Genomic DNA, 10,754 nt, shown 5'->3' on the forward strand with positions numbered 1-10,754 from the left:
GATGAAAAATCTCTTGAGGGAGAGGACAAAAGGTCTATTTGATGAAGCGATTGATGGATTTGCAGTATGCTTCAGTAAAGAGGAAGGACATGTTCAGCTAACATTCTTTTGAAATAAAAACAACAGCATAGATTTTTATAGTTACTTTAACATAGTAAAGCTCTGAAGATGATACAAGCAATTATAAGCAGTCAAAAGTTGATATTAAGCCAAAGAAGACACATGAGGACACAATCAGAATCAGAATCAGAATATCCTTTATTGTCACATGTACTCCATTGTAGAAGTACAGTGAAAAGCTTTTACAATGGCACTTATGGCACCATCTTAGGTACAAGTACCAACACACAAAGGTTGGATACAAAAGAGGAATAAAAGGTAATTGCATTACTTTACTGAGTTTAACAAAAATAGAAATAAGACATTGTTAAAGGATTAACGTTACAGTCAGGTAAAAAATTTCTAATAAACTTTACATTGATGCAGCACAGTGCAAGGTCTCCACATGTGGTCCGACCGCCCATGCCAAGACCCCAGTCCAACAGCCATCCCTGCTCTGTTCCAAGCCTCCAGGCCACTCCCTACTGGCATTCAGTTGCTCTAAGGTAAATTCCAGGACTGTCTGCCTCATGCCAGTTTCCACCTGGGGTCTCGCTGTCTGTGTCTGACGCTGCTCCGTGATTCACCTCCAAGACTAAGGGAAGAGAAAAAGATTTGTAAAAAAGAAATAAAACAAAAAATAAAGAAAAAGAACAGGTGGCGCAGATGAGCTCTGGAAGGAGCATCTTACCCTGCAGCCATCTTGTCTGTAGAACAGGTGATCAAATGTTTGGTCAAAAATTAAGTTAAAAGCACAGCCATAACAGAGGACAGAGAAATATAGAAGCTAAAAGGTTTGGTGACAGAATTCTAGAGTTTAGCATCTAAAGAACTGAAGACGTAACCTGCATTGTTAGGAAAAGGAAAGTAGGAGAAGAACAAAATATCAGAGACTATGGGCTAAAACTCCAGTGGAAACTGCTGGGTCTTGGTCATCACAGAGAAATGTGAAGGTCACATATCAAATCATAGAATCACTTGTTGTAGGTAAAATAATACCAAATAAAATTTAGTAGTGAGTCAAACACAGTTTTATTTAACAAAAGCTTTTGGAAGAAGCAGGGACCTCAAAGGGGCCTCACCAAACTTCTCGACCACTACAAACAGTTTCACAACTTACGTACACCCGCTGTCACGTGCACAGTTCTTTGGACTCCTGCAGTTTGTTTTGTCTAGACTCCAAACGGTTATAGTCTTGCTCGCAGCTTGTCTTCATGCTGTCAGTCATGGACGCAGTTCTCCTGCCGCCGGCCTGCCATCTGAGATGTTGGCAAACTTCGTCATTAACTCTTTACTTACTCCTTCAGACCCCCCTTGTCAGAGTCATGAGTACACATGGTTTTAGTGTCTCCATGTCACCCATGAAGGGGTGCTCAGCAGTCTTGTCCGTGTGCACGCTTGCACTTGACATAATTCTCGCAGTCAAAATTTTACAGCATTAATTAAAAATGGCCATTACAACACAGCTCGAAATTACAATTACGATAAGCGTAATGAAAGCATGAAGGAAGTATGACCCCCATGAGCCACCCAGAAACCAGCCAAGCCAATCGTCCCCATTCTTAGGGCCTTGTCTGAAGTTAGCAAGCTGTTTTCATATATCACTAATGACTTGGGAGATGTTATAGGATTCATCTGTGGCATGCGTGATGCATTTGACCCCCATAATTGTGCATACTCCGCCCTGCTGGGCTAACTGGTAATCGACAGCATACGGGGTCTGCTGTGCATAAAGTCTGAACTCGGCAAGTTCCCGATTTATAGCATCTAATCCCTCTGCCGTGCTGTTTCCCAGGATGGTCAATCCACAGACAAGATAGTTCCTATTTTTGGCAGTAATGACCCTGGCTGCTCCCGCCAGAGACAGGGCCCTGAGGAACCCATAGCCAAGCGAGGACCCCAGCTTTACCGGATCTGTCCAGTCTGCACAGAATTCTTCGCTAATGGCTCGGGTCACTATCTTCCTATAGGTGTGTCCTCTCTGGGGACATGGGATGGTAAGCAGTCCTATTGTCCCCATTGCAAAGAGGACTGGGAGGGTCAGTATGGCTGCTGTGAAGGCCCCATTGAGGAGGAATACAAAGCCAGTCTTGGCTCAATAGCATTTGACCTTCTGATTATTTTTCTGCATGAACTGTTTGTACCATCACGTCCTTGGCTGGCTAGAGTTTTCGCCTGACCCCATCAGTTGGTAGGTGTCAAATCGATATGTCCAGGTGGCTGAACTAACATGTGCCCCTTTGCACTGTCCACAAATAAACTGTCTACCAGCAGTTATATTTAAACATTCTTGTTCGCCACAAGTGCACGTAAACAGGCCGTTGTTCACATGGCAATGCTGGCGGGAGCACTGTGTCTGTACACAGGAGGCGTCCTTAGGGACTACAACATTTGGGCACCCCCGTCCACATCCTGAGAAGCAAACTGGGTAACTCAGCGGGTTTGAACATTTAGTGCCGTTTTTTCCCTGAGCTCCTGTACAATTGGGGGAGTGTACCCTATTTAAGTTTATCAGTTTGACACATCTCCCTTCTGTACCGGTTTCGCCCACACGGGATGCATCTGAGGGGTCTGCTGTATAAAGGTTAAAGGGGGTCCACCCAGGGGTAGCTACGAACAACGCCGCGACTGACTGGGCAAGTGGGTAGCACACGGTCCGATTACCATGTAGACTAATGTGGGTCTTGTAAATTAAGTTATCCTCCAGACACAAAACTGGTATAAACACAAAGAGATCGAGCACTGTGACAAAGTGCAACAGAGGATGACAGATTAATCATTGTCAAACGACACAAAATCTTATAACGCTAAGTTAACAAAGTCTACACTGCCTGTGCGCAGAGTTGTGGTCCCATTCAATTTGCCTGGGTAAAGGGTCGCTCTGTGAGATGTAAGATCTTAAGTGACTTTCACACATTCTTTAAGTTGGGACCAATGTTTCCAGGCAACCTTCCCCCGCATACCAATGCAGGCACAAGTGTCTTCACTGATGTTAACTTCATAGGGACCATTCCATTTAGGGGAAAACCCAGGTTTACTGGGTAATGTCTTTACCATAACCTTGAAGCTTGCTGGCAGGACCTCCGGACAAACCTCCAAGTCCCTTTGTTCATCTTGGACTTCCCGTCTGTCCCACACGGCTTGGCGAAAGGATTTGAACTGGGCGCTCAGCTCCAGCATATAACGTCACATTCTATACCAGAGTGGGTTGACGTCAGAATTCCCCCCGTTATGATAGACACGGGCAGTTGCATTGCTCTGCCGGTCATCAATTCGTATGGGGTTAGTCCAGTTGCGCGGCTTGTAGTAGCCCTAAGTTTTATTATTGCAGGTAGGACTTCTTTCCATCTTTTACCATAGTCTTGCATAGCTTTTGCCAGGCAAGTTTTAAAGGTTCGATTCATGCACTGTGCCATGACTGAACTTTGGGGGTGGTAGGGTATGTGGCATTTCTGTTTAATGCCCATCAGTTGAAATATAGTTTTTATCACCCTTCCAGTGAAATGGGTTCCCTGATCAGAGTGAATTTGAAGCAGTACTCTCCATCTGGGGTTACTTCTTCCCCATGACAGGCTGATGGAGAAAGTGAAGTCACATGGGATCCAGGGTGTTCTAGCTAGATGGATAAAAAAACTGGCTAGGCAACAGGAGACAGAGAGTAGTAGTGGGAGTTTCTCAAATTGGAGACCTGTGATGTGTGGTGTTCCACAGGGATCTGTGCTGGGACCACTGCTGTTTGTGATATACATAAATGGTTTGGACGAAGGTATAGGTGGTCTGATTAGCAAGGTTGCAGATGACACGAAGATTGGTGGAGTAGCAGATAGTGAAGGGGACTGTCAGAGATCACAGCAGAATATAGATAGATTGGAGAGTTGGGCAGATAAATGGCAGATGGAGTTCAATCCAGGCAAATGTGAGGTGATGCATTTTGGAAGATCTAATTCAAGGGCAAACTGTGCAGTAAATGGAAAAGTCCTGAGGAAAATTGATGTACAAACGGATCTGGGTGTTCAGGTCCATTGTTCCCTGAAGGTGGCAACGCAGGTCAATAGAGTGGTCAAGAAGGCATAATACGGCATGCTTTCCTTCGTCGGCTGGGGTATTGAGTACAAGAGTTGGCAATCATGTTGTATGTGTATAAGACTTTGGTTTGGTCACATTTTGAGTACTGTGTACAGTTCTGGCTGCCACATTACCAGTAGGACGTGGATGTTTTGGAGAGGCTGCAGAGGAGGTTCACCATGATTTTGTATCAGTGATAATGGGAACTGCAGATGCTGGACAATCCAAGATAACAAAGTGTGGAGCTGGATTAACACAGCAGGCCAAGAAACATCTCAGGAGCACAAAAGCTGACGTTTCGGGCCTAGACCCGTCATCAGAGAGGGGGTTGGGGAGAGGGAACTGGAATAAATAGGGAGAGAGGGGGAGGCAGACTGAAGATGAAGAGAAAAGAAGATAGGTAGAGAGGAGCGTATAGGTGAGGAGGTAGGGAGGAGATAGGTCAGTCCAGGGAAGATGGGCAGGTCAAGGAGGCGGGATGAGGTGGTAGGTAGGAACATAGAACATAGAACATTACTGCACAGTACAGGGTCTTCAGCCCTCGATGTTATGCTGATCTGTCATACCGATCTGAAGCCGATCTAACCTACACTATTCCGTGTACGTCCATATGCTTATCCAATGACGACTTAAATGTACCTAAATTTGGTGAATCTACGACCGTTGCAGGCAAAGCGTTCCATTCCCTTACTACTCTCTGAGTAAAGAAACTACCTCTGACATCTGGCCTATATCGTTCACCCTGCAATTTAAAGCTATGCCCCCTCGTGCTCGACGTCGCCATCCGAGGAAAAAGGCTCTCCCTATCCACCCTATCTAACCCTCTGATTATTTTATATGTTTCAATTAAGTCACCTCTCAACCTTCTTCTCTCTAATGAAAACAGCCTCAAGTCCTCAGCCTTTCCTCGTAAGACCTTCCCTCCATACCAGGCAACATCCTAATAAATCTCCTCTGCACCCTTTCCAAAACTTCAACATCCATTTTGCAATGTGGTGACCAGAACTGTACGCAATGCTCCAAGTGCGGCCCCACCAGAGTTTTGTACAGCTGCAGCATAACCTCTTGGTTCTGGAACTCGATCCCTCTATTAATAAAAGCTAAAACACTGTATGACTTCTTAACAGCCCTGTCAACCTGGGTGGCAACTTTCAAGGATCTGTGTACATGGACACCGAGATCTCTCTGCTCATCTACACTACCAAGAATCTTACCATTAGCCCAGTACTTTGCATTCCGGTTACTCCTACCAAAGTGCATCACCTCACACTTGTCTGCATTAAACTCCATTTGCCACCTCTCAGCCCAGCTCTGCAGCTTATCTATGTCTCTGTAACCTACAACATCCTTCATCACTATCCACAACTCCACCGACCTTTGTGTCATCTGCAAACTTACTAACCCATCCTTGTAGGCCCTCATCCAGGTCGTTTATAAAAATGACGAATAGCAGTGGACCCAACACCGACCCGTGTGGTACACCACTAGTAACTAGACTCCAGGGTCAACATTTCCCATCAACTACCAACCTCTGTCTTCTTTCAGAAAGCCAATTCCAATCCAAACTGTTATATCTCCCACAATTCCATTCCTCCACATTTTGTACAATAGCCGATTATGGGGAACCTTATCGAACGCCTTGCTGAAATCCATATACACCACATCAGCCGGTTTACTCTCATCTACCTGTTGGGTCACCTTCTCAAAGTACTCAATAAGGTTTGTGAGGCACGACCTTCCCTTCACAAAACCGTGCTGACTATCCCTAATCAAATTATTCTTTTCTAGATGATTATAAATCCTATCTCTTATAACCTTTTCCAACACTGTACCAACAACTGAGGTAAGGCTCACTGGTCTATAATTACCAGGGTTGCCTCTACTCCCCTTCTTGAACAGGAGAACCACATTTGCTATCCTCCAGTCTTCTGGCACTATTCCTGTAGACAATGATGAGTTAGAGATCAATGCCAAAGGCTTGGCAATCTCCTCCCTGGCTTCCCAGAGGATCCGAGGATAAATCCCATCTGGCCCTGGGGACTTATCTATCTTCACCCTCTGTAGGATTTCTAATACCTCTTCCTTGTGAACCTCAATCCCACCTAGTCTGGTAGCCTGTATCTCAGTATTCTCCTCAACAACATGGTCGTTTTCTAGAGTGAATACTGTTGAAAAATATTCATTTAGTGCTTCCCCTGTCTCCTTTGACTCCACACACAACTTCCCACGACTAACCTTGATTGGCCCTAATCTTACTTTCGTCATTCTTATATTCCTTAAATACCTTAAACAATCGTTCTCCATATTCAGAAGCCCCTTCTCCCTTCCGTTGTTTTGTGTTTGTGATCTTAGACCAATTAGTTCCTCCTGTGACTCTCTCTCTGCTGTTAATTCTACGTCATACATCCACTGTCCACCTCAGTAATCATGTCTGGCCTGGTCTTCAGCGTAAGCCTGACCAGAACCATCCCTCGTCAATCGCCACTTATCTTGTGGATACGCCACCCAAATGAGTTGAAGTATGTTGGTGTCCCATCCAGATGGTGTCTAATTCCACCGAGAACTTAATATTTACACTTCTGGGTCGTCATCTTCCTAGGGACGCCAGTATCTGCTGCCTTTCTCAAGGTGTAAAGGGGTGATATCTCCCGGTAGGGTTTGCAAGGGTCCCGCCCCGGGTTACCGGGGTGAGGTTTGCTTCCTCACTTAGTCTCCTTTCTGGACCATTAGGCCCCTCTCTGGGATGGTATGGGTCAGAGGCCCCCACTGGCCTTTTGCTAAAACCTAGTTCCTTTTATCTAGTTCTCTGATTCGTGATTCCAGGATCCTCTTTTCCTCTGTTCACTTTTCAGTGGACTCTAATGTTTCTCTTCTAAGGCTGGCCAATGGATGTATTGAAAGAACTGCAGTTTTCTTAGTCCTATCTTTCTTCTGCCCTAAGAGCCAATTTCGCTGTTGATCCAGGGCCTGGGACGGATCCCATCCCCCTGTTCTTCATCTGCTTAATGAGTGAATGTCTATCCGTCATATATTGATCGATGAGAGCCCCAGGGAGTCCCAACTGACCTTCTTTTCCCACCAAAATAAATAATAGATTTATACTCACGATCTTCCTCCGATCTCTTGACCGACCGCATTACCCGCTGGCCGTGCCTCACCCAGGGTCTACCGATCTATCGACTGCTCTTACTCGTCTGGTCACGTATTCACCTTGTGCCAGTAGCGTTCCACTCAGGATCGAATCTGTTTGTGTCTGGTGATACCTAGTGTGCGAGTCATCAAGTCCCGTATCCCACTTATTTCACTGACCTGTGGCGGTTCCACACATCACATCCTCATCTCCCGTTTGAGCATCACACTCCAGGTACGTCTTCCCCAGTCTCCACACGCTTAGAAAGGTCCTGACCTTCATGTAGGGGATTTCTCCTCTTAACTGGTTCAAGAAGCAAGTTAGAGATGAGAATTTCCTACCCAATTTGCTCAAATCAAACAGCAGTCACAAATTCACTCTCAGCAGGTAAGTCACTCATTCACTCTCAGCAGCAGATTATTATAAACTGTAGTTTGACTCACAAAACCTTGCGTTCAGTACCCTGTCCCGATGTCTGGGCCATGGCCACGCTGTCCAGATCATTGACAGGATCCTGCCGACTACGCCAATTTGTTGTAGGTAAAATAATACAGAATAGAATTTAGTAGTGAGTCAAACACAGTTTTATTTAACTAAAGCTTTTGAGAGAAGCAGGGACCTCAAAGGAGCCTCACCAAACCTCTCGACTACTACAGTTTCAAGACTTATATACACCCGCTATCACATGTGCAGTTCTTCAGACACCCGTGCTTTGTTTTGTCTCGGCTCTAAATGATTGTGGTCTTGCTTGCAGCTTGTCCTCATGCTGTCAGTTACGTACACAGTTCTCCTGTTATCGACCAGCCGTCCGAGGCGTCGGCAAACTTCGTCGTTAACTCTTTACTTACTCCTTCACACTGAATCCTCATGATGTGGAAAGAGACCATTTTGCCCATCAAGTCTGTACCAACTCTCCAAAGACGACTCCAACCATACCAACCACCCACACTATCCCCGTAACCCTGTATTTACCATGGCTAATGTTCCTAGCCTGCACATCCCTGGAGAAGATGGGTCAATTTACCATGGCCAGTCCACCTAACCTACACATCTTTGGGTACATCTTTAAACATTGGCAGTGGGAAAATGTTCGATCATATCAGCAGTGGTATAAGGATAAAGATTCAGGAAACTCACCCATGAGCAGCCTGAACCTCACAGCTTCATGCATAATGGACCACTCGCATATAATTTTAATTTTATTCATTGGGATGTAAAGCAGCAAGACACTGACATGAATCTCCCACATCGTCAATAACCCACACATGGGAAGCTGGTGGCTTAAATTTAGCTTACCTGATTCACTGTAGGAATTCTTTTGACTTGTTAAAGAGTCACATGAACAGGATTGTTTCTGGAAATAAAACAAAAGCAGAAATTGCTGGAGAAACTCAGCAAGTCTGGCAACATCTGGTAACTTTTTGAGTCTGGTAACATTTCTTCAGAAGTCACAGTTGCTTGAAAAAGATCGTATTTATGCTGAAGATAGGGGTGGGGGCACAATGGAGAAAGGAGTGAACGAACAGGTAGAGGTGGAGACTAGAGAGTGGGAAAGATTGTTAATGGGACAAAGGAATGACTGATAACCTGCCAGGTAGAAAGAAAAGTTGATAATGGGGGCCATTAATGGGTGAAAATGGGTCAGCTGTGCTGAAAGCAGCTCATGTCATGACAGGGTCTGGTGAGGAAAGACATGGAAGAAGGTGTCCAGGTTCTAAAATTATTCAGTCCTGATGGCTGCAGGGTCCCCAGTGGAAAATTGGGTGCTGTTCTCCTAGTTTATGCTGTGCCTTACTGGAGCACTGTGGAAATCCCAAGACAGAAATGTTGGCCAGGGAATAATGGTGGTGTGATGAAGTTGCAGGCCACTGGAAGGCTGGAGAAGAAACAATGTTGTTCCTGGCTTAATCAGAGAAAACAGATGGTATTGTGGAGCGATGCTTTTCTAACTTGGGTTCTGTGACCTGTAATAATCCACAAAGATCAGTGCTGGGAGCTCAGTTGTTTGTAATATGTATAAATGATTTGGATAAAAATGGAGGTAGCCTGGTTATGAATGCAGATGACATGAAAGTTGGTAAAAGTTTTGGAAAGATGTAAATACAGCAGAGTCGTTTAGATTTTAACTTCCCCTATATTGACGAGGACTCACTTTGTGCTAGGGCTTGGATGGGTAGTATTGGTAAGGATCATTCAGGAGGGCTTTTTGACATAGTATACAAACAGTCAAATAGGGAATTCATTATGCTGGACATAATTTTGGAAAATGGGCCAATGGCAGGTGGGTCAAATTTCAGTGGGGGAGCATTTCAGGAATAGTTACTGTAATGCCATGAGTTTTTTAAGATACTCATGGAAAGAGATAACAGCAGTCCTCAGGTGAAGGTGTTAAATTGGAGGAAGACAAACTACGCCAATATTAAGTAGAAACCTGAGAATGTTGACTGGAGGCTGCTGTTTGAGGGTAAATCCACATTGGACATTTAGCAGTATTTGAAATGGCATTTGATAAGAGTTCAGGAGTAACAAGTTTCTGCCAGAATGAAGGACAGGTATGGCAAGTAACATGAACTTTGGATGATCAGGGATGTTATAACATTGGTCAAAAATAAAAAGGAAACATACATAAGGTCTAAGAGGATAGGAATTGATGAAGCTCTTGAAGTATACAAGGAAAGTAGGAAAGAACTAAAATAAGTAAGTACATAGGGGCAAAAAGAGGCAAAGAAAATTCATTAGCAAACAGGATTAAGGAGAATCCAGAGGCTTTTTATACATATATAAAAAGCAAGTGGGTAACCAGGGAAAGGGTTAGCCCAATCAAGGACAAAGGGGGGAATCTTTGTGTGGAGCCAAAAGAGAATGGTGAGGTCCTTAACGAATACTTTGTGTCAGTATTCACCAAAGGGAAGGAATTAGTGGAGGATGATCTCAGGGACAGGAGTGTCTAATTTCTAAAGAAAGTAGCTATTACATGTCTTAAAATATATTAAGGTAGATAAGTCCCTGGGTTCTGTTGGGATCCACACCAGAATATTAGGGGAGCAAGAGAACAAATTGCTGCAGCATTGAAAGACATCTTTGTATCTTCTTTGAGCACAGGTGAAGTTCCAGAAAACTGGAGAATAGCCAATGTTGTCTCATTTTTTAACAAAAGTAATAGGGATAATCATGAAAATTAATCAGGAAATCATTGGAAAAGATTCTCAGAAACAAGATCTATACACATTTAGAAGCAAATGGACGTAATAGTGATAGGTAGCATGGATTTATGAGGGGGAGTCATGCTTCACTAACTTGATCAAGTTTTTTTCAGGTCACGATGAAGATGATTGCTGAGGGAAAAGAGGTTGGTTCTAGATGGACTTCTGAAAGCCTTCGACAAGATCATGGCAGACTAGTTCAAAAAGTGAACTCACATGGTATCAGATAACAAGGTGTAGAGCTAGATGAACACAGC

The 10,754-nt window shown here is 44.3% G+C and overlaps 1 long non-coding RNA gene across 1 annotated transcript; it reads right to left on the reverse strand.

Annotated features, from left to right (window-relative positions):
• Window positions 1-237: 237 nt before the first annotated feature.
• On the reverse strand, window positions 238-8,010 carry LOC132209505 (uncharacterized). The gene is made up of 2 exons (XR_009445632.1): window positions 7,271-8,010; window positions 238-694 (listed from the first exon to the last, which is right to left on the reverse strand). It is a non-coding gene; the product is annotated as an uncharacterized LOC132209505 (long non-coding RNA).
• Window positions 8,011-10,754: the final 2,744 nt, after the last annotated feature.

The sequence above is a fragment of the Stegostoma tigrinum genome, chromosome 1 (assembly GCF_030684315.1).
Source record: "Stegostoma tigrinum isolate sSteTig4 chromosome 1, sSteTig4.hap1, whole genome shotgun sequence".
NCBI classification, from domain to species: domain Eukaryota; kingdom Metazoa; phylum Chordata; class Chondrichthyes; order Orectolobiformes; family Stegostomatidae; genus Stegostoma; species Stegostoma tigrinum.